The sequence below is a fragment of the Pan troglodytes genome, chromosome 3 (genome assembly GCF_028858775.2).
Source record: "Pan troglodytes isolate AG18354 chromosome 3, NHGRI_mPanTro3-v2.0_pri, whole genome shotgun sequence".
In the NCBI taxonomy this organism is placed as follows: Eukaryota; Metazoa; Chordata; class Mammalia; order Primates; family Hominidae; genus Pan; species Pan troglodytes.
In genome coordinates, this window is record NC_072401.2 from 50,610,190 (window position 1) to 50,628,816 (window position 18,627).

Below are 18,627 nucleotides of genomic sequence, written 5' to 3' on the forward strand. Positions count from 1 at the left end.
TGCATGAATTAGTATTTAGCTCCAACATAAACTCAGCAAGGGCAGAGACCATTTCTTTCTTAGTCATAGCTTGATCCTTCAAAAAATATACTTGAAGAAAGGAAATTAAAACTATTAGCAAAAATAGTTTTAAATGAAGATTGGCCATCGTTTCTGAATTTCATATTCTTTACTAATGTTTTACATCCCCCCTTCCATGAATAAACAAGGGCTGCATATGTGAAAATAGTGGCAGGATATGAACACAAGTAAGCATTTACATATAAATGAGCAAATGATAAGGTAATATAATTCCAATTAAGAAACTACTGCTGATAGAAGGTAATTTATTTGTGATGTTTTGCTCCAACTCGGCAGGGTTTTTATTTTAAATATTAAAAACCTTTCAGATCACACATACTCCATCCTTCATGGACATGGAGGGGCACGAGGATAGAATTTGGAAGGGCTTAGTAATAATAAATTTAGCAGGGAAGTGGCCCTGAGCACTTACTATGTGTAAGAATTTATTTATTTATATGCATCTTTTTATTTAATTCTTAATATAGCCCGTTGTGTTGTTTCCCTGTTTTACCAATGAGGAATCTGACATTAAGTAGCTTCCTCAGGTCGCAGAGCTAGTAACTCATAAAGTTGGAACTAAAATAAGAGACCAGTCTTGTCGAAGTCCTTTCACATATAACCATTTTTGTCAATGCCTATTCAGCATGATCTCTCCTTGCTTCTGTGTTCCTTCTCCAGTTTTGCACATGCCTGAGCATTCTTGGACTCTTTCTTGTGCCTGATGCCTTCCATAAACATTATGGATCCACACTGTTTGCCAGCTCTCTGTTATTAAGATCTTTAGAAAAGTCATAAGGATAGAAAAGAAAAGAGAGCCCTACCCACAACAAAATAGTTAACCACAAAAAAAAAAAAAAATACTAGATGATGAAATGAGTGTAAAGAAGCTTTACAACATTTGGTTTCTCTTCCGTAAAGTACTAAGTTCTTTTTTTAAAATTAAATGTTAAATTCTTTAAAAAATTTTGTTGGTGTCTCTGTTTTATTGATGCATGTAGCATATGCTTGTTATGCCTATTGGATAATTCAGGAAAACTCTATCCCTGGGTCTACTAAACAATTCTTGCTATGGACTGAATATTTGTGTTCCCCAACCCCAAATTCATATGTTGAGACCCTAATCCCTATTGTAAGGGTATTTGAGGGTCAGGCCTTTGGAAAATAATTTGGTCATGAAGATGGAGCCCTCATCAATGGGATTAGTGCCTTTATAACAAGAAACATGAGAGATACGATCTCTCTCTCAAACATGTGAGCATGCATCAAGAAGGTGGCCATCTGCAAACAAGTAGGAAGCTCCTCACCAGACGTCAAATTTGCTGGTACCTTGATCTTGGACTTCACAGACTCCAGAACTATGAGAAATAAATGTCTGTTGTATAATCCACCTAATCTATGGTATATTTGTTACAGCACCGCAAGGGAAAACCATTCTGAAAAACTGGAAAATAATTACCTTGGTTAAACCAATCACTGCGTTTCGTCATATAATTTTGGCAAATTAATACTTTTAGATCTCTGTTATGACTCTACCATGGAAGTGGAACACACTTAATTGTTCTCCCTGAAAGTAATTTTGACATAATCCCACAGACCAATTGCCTACTAAAATTATAGACACAACTTCTTCTAACTGCTTGCTCCTTAGCATTCCATATGCTTAGGATTTTTTATACATTTTTATGTATGTGTATGGTTAAAAATTTTTTTTTCAGACTTTTTTCCCTACCCAGAGAAATTTTATCATTGACAAGATACAAGATAAAACAGAGAACAGACTTCTGGTCCAGTGAGAAGACCTCCTTTTAGTCTTTAATATTTTATTTTCTGCTAATTAGTTGTAAACTTTTTTCTCTTATATGTTCCAGGCTTCCATTTTTCTCTTAGGATACTTACCTTCATTATGTCATAGGAATTACAAGACAAATTAAGAATGAAATATGGAAAATTACTTGAAAAAATGTAGAGTAAATAAGCCGTTGAAAATTGGGGACAATATGCTTTCCTTCCTCGCTGTGTACTGCACAGTATAGATGTTCAGTCAGCCTCTATCACAGATAAATGAAAATAGTTCTTATCCAAATAGGTTGTAAAAAACTTGAGAGTAAGGGGCTTACCTTACAGTGGGGCCACAAAAAAATGTTGCTTTTGATAAGTGGTTATACAAAATACAATGACTAGAGTAGCATAGAGCGCAATGAAATCCAAATATTTTAGGTAGAAAATATATGCACTTTCTTTTGCACTTGGACTATGGACATAGTGTCCTTTGTTATTGTGGGGATTTTTTTTTTTTTTTGGAAAACAAAGAGTATTTTATCAAGATAACATAAATTATTTATGCTACTATCAAAGTTATTTTGTGCCTATCTAGAAATCTTGAATTTCTAGAATTCTAGAATTTCTAAAACATTTTGAATATCAATTATAGTCTTATTTTTCAATAATTATTATAGCTTCCAGTTCTACATAAGATATTACTTCCATTTCCCAGCAAACAGCTTACTGTTTTGATGATGTAGAGTAAGGGAAATACATTGGTAGAAACTAGTGTTGAATCATATCTTTATCTTTTTAGCAATTGATAGGTGTACTTTTAATAAGATATATAGAATCACTATTTAATATCCTTAAAACATTTCATATTTCATCACATTGGACATACTTTAAACATTTCTTATTAGTGGTTTTTAAATGATGAGCTTGTTTTATTTATTCATTTTTGATACAGTGTATTTTTTGCCGGATAGATACTCAGTCTTATGATTGAAATGAAATCTTAAGAACTTATCCTAGTCCAAAGTGGCTGTCTCAAGGAAACTATTATGCTACAATATTTAATGCAAGATTAACTAATAAGGAAAATCCTAAGGCAGCCTGTGAGATGGAAATCACCAGAGGACTCTTCTCAAGAGTAAATGGGTTGGTAGAAATGCTGCAATAGCTCAGATAGAGACAACGGCAATAATAGTATTCCTTTGAGACTGATAGCAGGCTCTCTATTTAAAGGCACAGTTTTCACACTGGGAATTTCAACACATTTTGCTTTTGTTTCTGTAGATCTAACCAGGTCCTGAAAATGATCCTAGTCACTTACTTCTTGGTTGGTCCAAGAACATGACTGCCTCACTAAAGGCCAAATAGAAGAGAAAGAATGGTGATTTGTCTACTGGATGGACTTCAAAACTAAGAAAGTAGAAGTGGTTGTTTATTGGTTTTATAGAAATATCATCAGAGAAGATGAGAAATTGCAGGCTCTGGAGAATACACACACACACACACACATTCAGTCAGTCAAGGAACAGAGGGTCAAGTAGAATGAACAGTACCGTCCAGGTTCCCTATCATCTATAGAGCATTATCAGACATGGCTTTTCTTAGCAGGGCCGAGGAAAGAATATTTACAAGATCACAGCTACTCAAAACCCAACATGGCAACTTCTAAATATACGCCGTTGGAAAGTATAGGAGTGGAGAAAAATACAAGAGCTTAAAAATGTTGGTTTTTGATGCTTTTGAACCAATTCTCATGGCGATTTACACCATAGCCTGCAAGACATATCTCAGGCATTTCTTGTGCAGAATAAGACTTTCCCAACAAATAGCATAATAGCTTCAAACCACACATGATGGAAACAACTTTATCTTGATTGTTCTTCCTTCTAAGACATCAAAGGTGGAACAGAGCAGAATAGTCATGACACAGATGAAAAAAAAAAAAAACATAATCATCAGTGCTTGTTTTTACCATCCTCCACCTAAATGTTTTCTTACACTGTTTTCTTTCTGCCTTCTCCCCTCTCCAGGCTCTGTTATCCTCCCTACACTCCAACTATACTACTCTAATTTTGCATTCTGAATGTCTTTATGCTTTGGTTCTAAATCTCCTAAAACAGGTCCTGATATTTCATATTTAGATGTGTATGTATATAGTCTCATTTTTTTACTTACCAGTGTTCACACACACACACACAAGATACAGAAAAATGAGAAGAAGGAATATCTCAATTAAATCATGATTAGCAACTTTTCAAAGACAAGGTTGTAAATGTCAGATCCAGGGAAGTTGGCATAATAAAGTGTTCCTAATTTTAGTTTCCATTGAAGGTGAGCAGTCTGTGGCTAAAGATTAACATCCCTCTCTAATCAGAAATATCTGAGACACTTTTTATTCAGGTATGCCTAGTCCTTTTTCTGTAGATGATTCTAGTATAGCTTTATATTTCATGAAAGTCAGTCTATGAAACCTATTTCTGAACCCACAGTAGTAGTCCCTTAGATAGGACTTCTCTTCACCCAATCACCAATACATACACAATTTCAGCATTCTTTAATTCAAAATCTGGATTTTTTTCATCATGTGAATCCAGTGAAACTGGTGTTTTACAATAATCTACCCAAATTATATGTTCAATACCATTCACGTACATCTGAATGATCTGTTCTATAACCATGAAGGATATCCGGAATGCATTGTTACAGAGAAGCAAGACAAAATCAAAATACTATGAGCCCTATCACCCCTTAAGGCCCAATTTTAGGCACATTAAAGGTTTTGTATGTATTTAAAATATTCATTATTCTTTATTAAATCACTTTCAGAATTCCTTATTTTCCCATAGCTTCTGGGAACCAGTTGCATAAAACTTAGCACAAAATTCTTGTACAAATTTACCCTTGTGCCTTTACTGCCAATTATTACATGTCCTGTTGACATCCTAAACCAGACATGCCATTTAAATAGTAAGCTACATAAGAAATATACAGACTTTTATCTTAATATAATGTCATCTATATGTTGCTGTGAACCTGGATTTGAAAATATAATAGGATGGTCATTCTAAGGCAAGAGCAAGAGGGAAGTATAAGGTTTTTACAGGTACCTTCAAAAGCCTAATTCAAGCTTAAATGTGGTGACTGACAAGTGTTTATTTTATTCTTTAACTGAAAGCCATTCTGGAGTTTATTTTGTCATTTTAGGGGTCTTCTTTTTGTTAATTAAACCATCCTTTTGGAGAGTTTTTAAAATATTTTTTTCTTTGTCAGCTATTGGTTATTAAATTGTAGTCCTCAGCTTATGACTGCAGTAACAGATGTCTCCCAGTTGGAGTGGGGTCAGAAGGTTCCTTTTGAATGAATGTAAGGAAAATACACCAGTACAACAGAGCAAAAGGTATGTATGTCCCAGACAGCTGAAGAAGTCTGCTCGGGATACAAAGTAGAGATAGGGCATTAGTGCACTTAATCACTTTTGTGTTTGGCCTAAAATAATTTAATGATTAACTTAGAAACCAGGGAAACAGTCATAGAAAGTTGACAGTTTCAGTATGATATTGGCTTGGGTTTGTCATATATAGCTCTTATTATTTTGAGATACGTCCCATCAATACCTAATTTATTGAAAGTTTTTAGTATGAAGGGTTGTTGAATTTTGTGAAAGGCCTTTTCTGCATCTATTGAGATAATCATGTGGTTTTTGTCTTTGGTTCTGTTTATATGTTGGATTACATCTATTGATTTGCGTATGTTGAACCAGCCTTGCATCCCAGGGATGAAGCCCACTTGATCATGGTGGATAAGCTTTCTGATGTGCTGCTGGATTCGGTTTGCCAGTATTTTATTGAGGATTTTTGCATCAATGTTCATCAAGGATATTGGTCTAAAATTCTCTTTTTTGGTTGTGTCTCTGCCAGGCTTTGGTATCAGGATGATGCTGGCCTCATAAAATGAGTTAAAGAGGATTCCCTCTTTTTCTATTGATTGGAATAGTTTCAGAAGGAATGGTACCAGCTCCTGTTTGTACCTCTGGTAGAATTCGGCTGTGAATCCATCTGGTCCTGGACTTTTTTTGGTTGGTAAGTTACTGATTCTTGCCTCAATTTCAGAGCCTGTTATTGATCTATTCAGAGATGCAACTTCTTCCTGATTTAGTCTTGGGAGGATGTATGTGTCGAGGAATTTATCCATTTCTTCTAGGTTTTCTAGTTTATTTGCGTAGAGGTGTTTATAGTATTCTCTGATGGTAGTTTGTATTTCTGTGGAATCGGTGGTGATATCGCCTTTATCATTTTTTATTGTGTCTATTTGATTCTTCTCTCTTTTCTTCTTCATTAGTCTTGCTAGTGGTCCATCAGTTTTGTTGATCTTTTAAAAAAAAAAAACCAGCTCCTGGATTCATTAATTTTTTGAAGGGTTTTTTGTGTCTCTATCTCCTTCAGTTCTACTCTGATCCTAGTTATTTCTTGCCTTCTGCTAGCTTTTGAATGTGTTTGCTCTTGCTTTTCTAGTTCTTTTACTTGTGATGTTAGGTTGTCAATTTTAGATCTTTCCTGCTTTCTCTTGTGGGCATTTAGTGCTACAAATTTCCCTCTACACACTGCTTTGAATGTGTCCCGGAGATTCTCGTATGTTGTGTCTTTGTTCTCGTTGGTTTGAAACAACATCTTTATTTCTGCCTTCATTTCATTATTTACCCAGTAGTCATTCAGGAGCAGGTTGTTCAGTTTCCATATAGTTGAGCGATTTTGAGTGAGTTTCTTAATCCTGAGTTCTAGTTTGATTGCACTGTGGTCTGAGAGACAGTTTGTTATAATTTCTGTTCTTTTACATTTGCTGAGGAGTGCTTTACTTCCAACTATGTGGTCAATTTTGGAATAGGTGTGGTGTGGTGCTGAAAAGAATGTATATTCTGTTGATTTGGGGTGGAGAGTTCTGTAGATGTCTATTAGGTCCACTTGGTGCAGAGCTGAGTTCAATTCCTGGGTATCCTTGTTAACTTTCTGTCTCGTTGATCTGTCTAATGTTGACAGTGGGGTGTTAAAGTCTCCCATTATTATTGTGTGGGAGTCTAAGTCTCCTTGTAGGTCACTAAGGACTTGCTTTATGAATCTGGGTGCTCCTGTATTGGGTGCATATATATATTTGGGATAGTTAGCTCTTCTTGTTGAATTGATCCCTTTACCATTATGTAATGGCCTTCTTTGTCTCTTTTGATCTTTGTTGGTTTACAGTCTGTTTTATCAGAGACTAGGATTGCAACCATTGCCTTTTTTTGTTTTCCATTTGCTTGGTAGATCTTCCTCCATCCCTTTATTTTGAGCCTATGTGTGTCTGTGCACGTGAGATGGGTTTCCTGAATAATACAGCACACTGATGGGTCCTGAGTCTTTATCCAATTTGCCACTTACTGAATGGGCAAAAACTGGAAGCATTCCCTTTGAAAACGGGCACAAGACAGGGATGCCGTCTCTCACCACTCCTATTCAACATAGTGTTGGAAGTTCTGGCCAGGGCAATCAGGCAGGGGAAGGAAATAAAGGGTATTCAATTAGGAAAAGAGGAAGTCAAATTGTCCCTGTTTGCAGATGACATGATTGTATATGTAGAAAACCCCATCGTATCAGCCCAAAATCTCCTCAAGCTGATAAGCAACTTCAGCAAAGTCTCAGGATACAAAATCAATGTACAAAAATCACAAGCATTCTTATACACCAATAACAGACAGAGAGCCAAATCATGAGTGAACTCCCATTCACAATTGCTTCAAAGAGAATAAAATACCTAGGAATCCAGCTTACAAGGGATGTGAAGGTCCTCTTCAAGGAGAACTACAAACCACTGCTCAATGAAATAAAAGAGGATACAAACAAATGGAAGAACATTCCATGCTCATGGGTAGGAAGAATCAATATCGTGAAAATGGCCATATTGCCCAAGGTAATTTACAGATTCAATGCCATCCCCATCAAGCTACCAATGACTTTATTCACAGAATTGGAAAATACTACTTTAAAGTTCATATGGAACCAAAAAAGAGCCCACATCGCCAAGTCAATCCTAAGCCAAAAGAACAAAACTGGAGGCATCACACTACCTGACTTCAAACTATACTACAAGGCTACAGTAACCAAAACAGCATGGTACTGGTACCAAAACAGAGATATAGACCAATGGAACAGAACAGAGCCCTCAGAAATAATGCCACATATCTACAACCATCTGATCTTTGACAAAAGTGACAAAAACAAGCAATGGGGAAAGGATTCCCTATTTAATAAATGGTGCTGGGAAAACTGGCTAGCCATATGTAGAAAGCTGAAACTGGATCCCTTCCTTACACCTTATACTAAAATTAATTCAAGATGGATTAAAGAGTTACATGTTAGACCTAAAACCATGAAAACCCTAGAAGAAAACCTAGGCAATACCATACAGGACATAGGCATGAGCAAGGACTTCATGTCTAAAACACCAAAAGCAATGGCAACAAAAGCCAAAATTGACAAATGGGATCTAATTAAACTAAAGAGCTTCTGCACAGCAAAAGAAACTACCATGAGAGTGATCAGGCAACCTACAGAATGGGAGAAAATTTTTGCAATCTACTCATCTGACAAAGGGCTAATATCCAGAATCTACAATGAACTCAAACAAATTTACAAGAAAAAAACAAACAACCCCATCAAAAAGTGGGCGAAGGATATGAACAGACAATTCTCAAAAGAAGACATTTATGCAGCCAAAAAACACATGAAAAAATGCTCATCATCACTGGCCATCAGAGAAATGCAAATCAAAACCACAATGAGATACCATCTCACACCAGTTAGAATGGCGATCATTAAAAAGTCAGGAAACAACAGGTGCTGGAGAGGATGTGGAGAAATAGGAACACTTTTCCACTGTTGGTGGGACTGTAAACTAGTTCAACCATTGTGGAAGTCAGTATGGCGATTCCTCAGGGATCTAGAACTAGAAATATCATTTGACCCAGCCATCCCACTACTGGGTATATAACCAAAGGATTATAAATCATGCTGCTATAAAGACACATGCACACATATGTTTATAGCGGCACTATTCATGATAGCAAGGACTTGCAACTAACCTAAATGTCCAACAACGATAGATTGGATTAAGAAAATGTGGCACATATACATATACATATGGTTTCATGGAATACTATGCAGCCATAAAAAATGATGAGTTCATGTCCTTTGTAGGGACATGGATGAAACTGGAAACCATCATTCTCAGCAAACTATCGCAAGGATAAAAAACCAAACACCGCATGTTCTCACTCATAGGTGGGAATTGAACAATGAGAACACATGGACACAGGAAGGGGAACATCACACACCGGGGACTGTTGTGGGGTGGGGGGAGGGGGGAGGGATAGCATTAAGAGATATACCTAATGCTAAATGACGAGTTAAATGGGTGCAGCACACCAACATGGCACATGTATACATATGTAACAAACCTGCATGTTGTGCACATGTACTCTAAAACTTAAAGTATAATAATAATAAAATACAAAAAAAAGAAAGTTGACAGTTTCATCCATGTAATTTTCTCTTAAAATGTATTTCACTCATGTTAGCAAATAATACTAGGTAAAGCACTGTCCTTTCACATCCCTTAGAAACTGTTGCTGTAAAATTATTTATTAGCAAAATTGAAACCATCATTTCAGATTTCACTTACACATTTTCAAATAGCTCACCTTCAGTGTGATCCTATATTTATGCCTGTCTAAGCTCAGTATCTTTCAATATTTACTTATTCAATTTAACATTTACTGAATACCTTTTTGTGCCATAAAACATACTGGAACGTGGCATCTGCCTTGTGTCTTGAGGATGCTATATAAAGAGATAGATAAATATAGATATAGATGGGAGGATTGATTTAGAAAAATAAATGCAGAAATGAATATGTAAAAATAAATATAATAAGGTGATAATACAGTGTGGATATTTAGAGTGTACAGAGCTTATTTTGAAATGCTTTTTATTTTAATATATTTATCTTGTTATTTAACAACTATTTATTTGTAAGCCTGGCATTACAGTTGTCATAATTCTTACATATTATAGAAACTTCAAAACAGAAGTGATTCCTAGATTCTGTTCAGTGTTAGAAATTGTTATTAGATTGAAGACCAATTCATGTCTTATGGAACAGCTCCATTTTCAGAAACGCACAAAAAATGTCTACCAATCAAATCCCAAAGAAGATCCATCATTCATTTATCTTGAAAAAAAAAACTTGCTCAGTTTAAGCTCTTTTATACTATACTTTTTAATTCTCTAATTCCAGATTATTTCTATCATTTTCTTCTCCAAATATAGTTTTTTTAATTTACTTTTTTAGTTGTTTTGGAAATAGCTGTGTTTTCTTTTCGACAATCTGAAAGCTGATTCAGCTGCTTTACTCTCAAATGAAAGGTCAGCATTTCTAGATTTCCCTCATGCAATTTTCTAACATTGTTACCTATTTTGTTTCAATGTTAGGAGTTCTCTGACAAAGAATTTTAAAAACCAACCAATCCTAGGACATAGTGCGAAGGGAAAGAGGAGAGAGGCTAACTCTCTACCATTTGCAATGAAATCTCTGCTAAAGCTTCCTAGAAGTTGGTATGCCCAGTCCATCAGGAGTCATATTGTCTGATACTCTCCTAACTGAAATCTCGACTTCTTTATTACTTTGTGAAGCTCCTACAGCCACGTTAGATGAATTATCTGAAAAGCTATTAATAGGTTCATTCTGAATCCACCAAATAATCACATGTCCTGTCACAAGTCCATCAACGCTGGACTCATTGAAAATTCAAATCGTAAATTGTTTGCCAGGGAAATATGTGATCTATTTTCAGTGTGTGCTGGTGTTCAGTAAGATGCTGCAAAACTAGAAATAGAACACTGATTTTTAAATTGAACATAATATTTTCATGAGCCACCACTAGACTCAATGCACTGCAAACAATGCAAATATGAATAAGACAAGCCTAACTCTCAAAGGTGGAGATTTCGAACTGATAGCACAGGATGTGTTTTTAAGACATGTGTTAAACAATCCTGTACATAATAAATGGTAGAGAATTTTGGTAAAGGGAGAATGAAGGGCTCATGGGTTCAGGGTAAAAAGACAATTAAAGAAAGCTTCAAACATAGGTGACATTTGGGTTTGTCTTCAGGGAAAGACAGTGAGTGGAGAATATTTCAAGCAGCAGAAATCAAATGAGCAATAAAAGTAGAAAAGTGCAAATGCCTGATAAACATTTACTGAATGCAATGGGCCTAGTAACACTCAAATCTTTTTTCTTTTTTCTTTTTTTCCTTTTGGCAGTGGTAAGGATTTCCCCATCTTAAACTCTGAATTTTGGGGATGTTGAGTGTATTTTATCACTTTTTATAACTGATTTCCACAGATAAAGTGGTTGTTTCCATATCTATCCATCTGCTAATCAAGGATCATTTTGGAATTAAGTGTAAGGAAAATTTTTTTAAAAAAGGAGACCATGAAACTGTGTTATATCTTGAAGTGCATTAAAATATAAAAACAAAAAATAGGAACACACTCCAAATGACTCATTTGTTTTTTCAGTATTCCAGAACTTAGTGACAATAACTGGCAGTAGAATAATTTCACAGTGTCATCCTGGTGGAACATAGGGTTCTCATAAGAATACATTTCTATCTCCTTCAACATCACTATTAAAATGACTTATTTGTTTCTGATTAATTAGGACCCGGTTTCTTCCTTCTTGGCATTGCGTTTTTCCTCCTGTTCATCTTCTGGACAGGCTAGATCTGCGTGGGCAGATTCTGTGAGATTCTGGATCAGAACTCAGTGGCTTTGCAACAGTGATAAACCTAACTTCTGGTAACTGTGAATTTGTGTTCCAAAGTGCCACAAACCGCACGGTAAGATGCCACAAAAAGGAGCAGTAACTAGGTCGAGTTTTTGGCAGTCTCCACGGAGCAGTAGCTCCAATACTGGCATGCCAGTGATTAAATAGAACTAAGAAATATTTTTTCCTTATCTTCCTTTAGCAGAACAAAAGAGCTCAGATTAACTGATGAGGAGTGCAGAAGGAAAAAGAAATCTTTTTAGAGAAGAGGAGTGTAACTGCCAACTATCTAAAATCTAATCATTTATGTCCAGTATGAACAGAACTCAAATAAGGGTACATACCATGGGTATAGCCAGAATGTGTGTGTGTGTGTGTGTGTGTGTGTGTGTGTGTGTGTTGGGGGAGGGGTTTCTGTTAGAATGGGGAAGAGGTGTGTCTTCTCTTGCTTTCCCACAATGCTGTCATAGCCTATGGTTTGCAGCTGTCAACAAAGTCTTCAGAATAATGCCATTTCCCTAATGCTGTCATAGCCTATGGTTTGCAGCTGTCAACAAAGTCTTCAGAATAATGCCATTTCCCTAGTACTTTTCCTTAGATCATCATTAGGTAAGTGCTAAGACATTTGCTATTTTGGAAAAGCAAAGCAATGTGCTAGACTTGGTAGTATAACATTGAACTCCAGGAGAGGCTAAGCCTCCTTCCTGGGAGCATGATAGGAAGTTCACTGTAGAGCACACTAATCATAAGTGTCATTGCTGTTCATGCTTTTCATATTTGCCCCATGCAAAGATGTACCCAACTCCCTAATTCTGAGTGTACTCTTTCCAATGAGTTCATGACTCCCAATAATTAAAAACTAAATATGCAAGAAAGCAAAAGACTAAAACAAAACTGGTGAGCAAACAATTGAAAAAAAAAGCATTGAGAAAGCTAATTGACATGCTTTGTAAAATGCCAGAATTATTACCTTTCTGTGTGTTTAGAAAAGAAATTATCTTAAAATGTAACACTTCTTTCTCTATTCATCCTAGTGAATCCAGTCGACAGGATTTAGCGCTGGGAAGAAACCCAGAAGGTTTGAAATCCTGTAAGAAAGAAAAGTGTATTTTTAGAATTATGGTAACAGCTGCTAAGAAATGTATTTCTATTTTGTAGTTAGTCTGAGCTGCCTAACATAAATGTGTGGTAGAAAAAAGATAACAGAGATAAGGCAAGTGGAGAGAATTATAGCAAAGTGAACACTATCTTTGGTTGTTGTTGAAGGAAAAATTGAGTACTAAAGATGGCATTTTATCAAAATAAAACTATATATTGTACATCTAAGAGCTAGAATTAGATGTCTATCCTCTCCCTCTCTCTCTCTTTTTCTCTCCATTCTTCTCCTCCCGTCCTTGTATTTCTTATCTATTTTTAAATCTTTTCCTAATGGAATCTTAGGGAGTATTAACATAATAATATTGATCTCATTAAAAATCACCTTCTAATGTTCCCAAATCTGCTACCAACAGTCAAATACACAACCTATCAAAATTTTACATTAAAAATAACAAAGATATTTAAATAAAGCTCTAAAAAGTCAATTATTTTGCAAATGGCTAAATAAAAATTTTATTATTGTTTATTTTCTCGCGCAATTTTTGTTTCTTAGATTTTATTTTTAAAGTATAGGGTAAGTACAAATAGAAATAAAAATGCATTGCAATTTCTTCACATAATGAAATGGGTATAATATTTCATATTTTGTCTGCCTGTGATTGGGTTTGTTAAAAAATAGTGACATCGGCCATGCGCAGTGGCTCACGCCTATAATCCCAGCACTTTGGGAGGCCAAGCAGGTGGATCATGAGGTCGGGAAAGCGAGATCACCCTGGCCAACATGGTGAAACCCTGTCTCTACTAAAATACAGAAAAGTTAGCCGGGCGTGGTGATGCACGCCTGTAGTCCCAGCTACTCGGGAGGCTAAGGCAGGGGAATCCCTTGAACCCATGAGGCGGAGATTGCAGAGAGCCGAGATTGTGCCACTGCACTCCAGCCTGGTGACACAGCAAGACTCTGTCAAAAAAAAAAAAAAATATATATATATATATATATATAGTGACTTCACATATTTGGGAAATGGTTAAATATTATCAAACATAATATATATTTGTGTTATGTTTCTACCTCTTGGGCTTATTTTGTCCTTGGATTTGATGGAAAGGGCCACTTCTCCAAATGAAAGAAAATGGATGCTTTTTCTTTGAGGACTTTTCAATCTAGTCTCCACTGGGAAACAGCCTGGGCTTGGTATCAAAATGACATAATGTGCATGTGGTTTGTTACCTAGGGGCTGCTATAGAAATTTAATTTATTGTCTCATAAATTAACTACATTAATAACATACATATTGTTGTTATGGTTAGTAACAATTATTAAATGAATACCTGGGAGGGTCAATGTTTTACAGGTTGAAGAAATCTCAAAAAATGCTCTTAATAATTATTCCTTGGTCTAGAATAACACATTTTAATTAGTCCTTAATTTTGCTCTCCTAGATTTTCTTGGAAATATTCTATGGCTTTTTCTATATTCCATACACACATATAAAAGCCAGCACACCATATTTTTCTCATTCATATCCTAGAAGATGAAACTTACCATCATTATCAATGATTACTCCTTCTACTCCCTTCCCCAACAGCTCAAATTTATGTGCTTATTCTCACTCCCTTTCTCTTTCACTGTGTCCTTCTTGTGCTATGCTGTTCTGACCACCATAATTTTTACAAGGGAAAAATAAGTGGCTAAATAGTATTGGGACCTTTCAAATATTGAGCAATAATGATACATACATCTGCATGTACAAAATACCTATTTTCAGAAATACACTTTATGAATCAGAGAGAAGAGGATGAGAAAATAATATTCATCATGGTGGAAAGTTTGAACACTGAAAGATTGGTTGAGAGATCAGACTTATTTGAAAAGAGCAGATTTTTTAAATGGTGACAATTCATTTAAAATCGCCACTGTTTAACTGTTTTTCTTCTCTCCCTAAATCCCTCCTCTTCACTGTGATGTATTCCATAAATCTGAAAGGGTACTCCTCAGAGGACTCAAAAGCCTTTTGCAATTTGTTTAACACATAGCCCACCTCCAACCCCCATACCACAACTTATTCCAGATTTTACAATGTTATTTTTCTCCTCTACTGGCAACCATTAAAGAAAAATAATTAATAATAATGTTGTTTGTATTTGACCATGATATATGCCCAGGAGCCACTTAAAAAAATACTGTCATCAACATGGTAGCCTGGGATAAGATGATTATAGGGAATCTTTGCACTTTATTGTTAGAACCATGTCTTACTCTTCCTTATACTCACAGCATCTATCAGAAGGACTAACGTGCAAGAGATAGTCAAATATCTGTTGCACCAAATTTTATTTAATTTTTTATTTCTATTTTGAAATATAAATTGAACATTTCAAGTTTAATTTTCCCAATCAGTACTGTTTACTGAATTCCAAACATTTTCTCCCCAAATTAGTTACATGATCTAACAGAGACCAAAAAAATAAAGTATAAAAGCTGGTCAACTGAAAGCCAGTTATGGACATTTGGTTGTTAATCAAAACATTATCTGTTATGTATTGAGTAATTCTATATGTTAGGGACTGTTTTAAGTGTTTTACATATTTAAATTCATTTAATCCTCAAAACAAAAGTATAAGGCAGGTACGATTATTATTTCTAATTTACAGATAAGGAAATTCAGGCACAAAAAAGATAAGTTACTTGCCCAACAGAGAGAGTCAGGATTTGAATCAATGAAACCTAAATAGAGAGTGAACAAATTTAAAACTAGACTTTCAGGTTTATATGACAACCTGGGACAAATTTGATTTTGATTTCCACAGTAGATAGTAGTATATATTTACATGTTATAACAGATTTGGTTTCCACAGTAGATAGTAACATATATTTATAATACCAAACAGGACACAAAGTTTAATTATTTAAACTTTCTTTTTCTATACTGTTCTGACCACCATAATTTTTACAAGGAAAAAAAAAGCAGCTGAATAGTATAAGGACCTGTGGAATATTGAGTAATAATAATACATCTGCATGCACCAAATATATATTTTCAGAAATACACTTTATGAATGAGATAGAGAGAAGAGGATAGGAAAATAATATTCATCATGGTGAAAAGCTTGAAAACTGAAAGATTGGTTGAAAGATCAGATTTATTTGAAAAGAGTAGATTTTTTAAATTGCCACAATTCTCTTCTCCCTGAATTTGAGTCTCTGCTACTTCTCCCATCAAGAGAATTCTATTTCTCCATTTCTTGAATTGAATCTTGTAACTTGATTTGGCAAATAGAATGTGGTCAAAAGGATTTGCCAGTTCTGAGCCTAGGTTTCAAGGAATTTTCCATGATTCCACTCTTGCCCTTGGAGCCCTACAACTACCATATATAATCAAACCCTGCCTACCCTGTTGGTTGTGAAGAGAAATGTGGTCCAGTAGCACTATCACTCCACCCAACAACCAGCCAACTCCCAGAAACAGAGTCACCTAGATGACCTGCTAACTAAACATAAATGCATGGGCAGGTCCAGTCAAGATCAATCAGGCCTGGATCAGATCAACACAAAAGTCCATCTGATCCACAGACTTGTGAAAAGTAATACATTGTTATTATTTTAAGGATCTAAGTTTTAGAGTGGTTTGTTTTGCAGTAATAGGTAATGATACAGCATGTATTACAATGACTTAGATATTGGTAGTCCTGCTTTAATGTGAAAATGTGCTTGGTATTTTCCTGGAATGCCATGACTCAATATCACTCATTTTTAACTGTTTAAACTTTTTTAACAAATCAAAATGAAAAGAAAATTTGCTTATCTGAGAAATTTCAGCTTTGCTGTCTACGGCAGTGGCATTACCATAATGATTTGTCATGCAATTTTATTTTCAAAGCCCAAAATTAATTACAAACATGAAACAAATCATAGTGTTAAGACATACATTAAAAACAAATTATGATCTCAAAATGCATAATTTACAGCTTGGAAAATTAATTGATTAAACCCAAAGTGCATAAAAATAATTGGAAAAACTGAGGACTGAACAAACCATTGACAATATTATCTAACTGAGCAGAGAATAATGTATAATGAGCAAAACTCACAGCCAAAAAAAAAAAATCAATAGTCTAATTAAATCATAAGAACCTGGGTGAAGATAGGTTGAAATTCCAGTTTGGGGATATCTCTATATTACAGTGATGGGCACAAGAAATCAAATCCCATCTTTCCAATGAAGTCAAAATAGAAACTATAATATTGGCATCAAAATCAATCATAATTTTTTAAAAAGATGTGCAATAGATTTTACATATTAAAGCAGCACTTTACACACATAAGTAATTTAAATGTGCTCTATCAGTTATCTATTACCATTTATTCTATTCTTTTCATGTTCTTTTGACCTGGCTTTTGTGAAATATATACATATAAAATGTATTCAAGATATTATCTATAAATCAGAAATGATAAGAAAATAAAGCAAATAACACAGCATTTTTTATACCAAAGAATATTTTGTTCTAAGCTTTTTAGATTATTTAATACCCATTTTAAGAATGATGAAGATTTGAATTTTAATATTTAGAACTAATATTATAGGCATTTAAACATATATGATGGTCAAAGAGTATGTTTCAAGCTATTGTCTACATGTTAAAGTTTTTAGGTAGTCAAATTTCCATTTTATGGTGTATAAAATGTGTTATGAACAACTTCACAGAGAAGTTCAACACAAATAAAACATTTAATAATCATTGTTTTCATAACAACCTTCAATTCTGCTTATATTTAATATTGAAAAATTGAAGTAGACTAGGTTATTCAGTTTATCCATAAAAGTTTCTATGGGCTCAACTTTTTACCAAAAAATTAAAACTCCATATTTGGATCCCCTTTGGTCAGAGTTTGGCAGCTTTTCAGAGGAATTATATCACTAATTCACCCATGCCTTCATTTGGGTTTGCCCCATAGCACTTTTGGAAACCAGATCTTATATTCAGGTACTTTATTTGGGAATGATTCAGGCAGGAAAAGTGAGTGAATGGGGAAAGTGAGCAACGAAGGGTGAAAAAAAAATCAATAAATAGACACGGATTTACATTTTGCCATTGTTAGCAACTGGGACTTAAACTTTCTGGAATTGAATTATGCGGAGAGCAGTAAAATCCTGTGAACTAGCTGGACTCTCAGTCCCTGTGGAAAAACTTGATAAACTCTAAGTGTTATTTGAAGTCAAGAGTTATAAGAAGATAAAAGAAAAGAATGAATGACCTAAACAACAGAACTAAAAACGTGATCTACACATTCTAGTAAACTACTTGTTTGTTCATTTATTCATTTACTTATTCACAAATCCTATTTTCTAAGTACCGATTATAAGGACACTTATCAAAGTCTTTGGTGATTAACGTAATCTTATTCTTGCATAGGAGACCTGTAAACACATATTTTGCACTTTACTAAAATATGTAGAGTAATGTGATTCCTGAATTTATTCATGCTGTCATTCAAACATTGTTTAGTGAATAGCTTTATGGTTGTGGGTTGTTGTTAAGAAGTGTTATGAAGGTAATTCAGGAGAGAAAGGATAGTGTTTTCCAGAAGTAATGTTGATAAAATTGGCCATCCATATGCAAAAATAAAAAGCCCTCAAACTGTGCCTCATACCATACACAAAAATTAACTAAAATGGATTATAGATCTAAATGTAAAACTGCAAATGATAAAAGTTTGAGAAGAAAACTTGAACGAAAAATCTTTGTGACTCTGAATTAGGCAAAGTTTTTTCAATATGATGCAAAAATAATGACCTCTAAAAATTAAAAGTGATATATTATATCTCATT

General features: G+C 34.7%; 1 long non-coding RNA gene across 1 annotated transcript in view; it reads right to left on the reverse strand.

Annotated features, from left to right (window-relative positions):
• The window catches only part of LOC104006057 (uncharacterized), a 114,546-nt gene that overhangs the window by 80,475 nt on the left and 15,444 nt on the right, over positions 1-18,627 (reverse strand). The window contains exon 3 of the long non-coding RNA XR_001716896.3: positions 12,669-12,786. This is a non-coding gene — a long non-coding RNA (uncharacterized LOC104006057). The remainder of the gene's footprint in view (positions 1-12,668; positions 12,787-18,627) is intronic.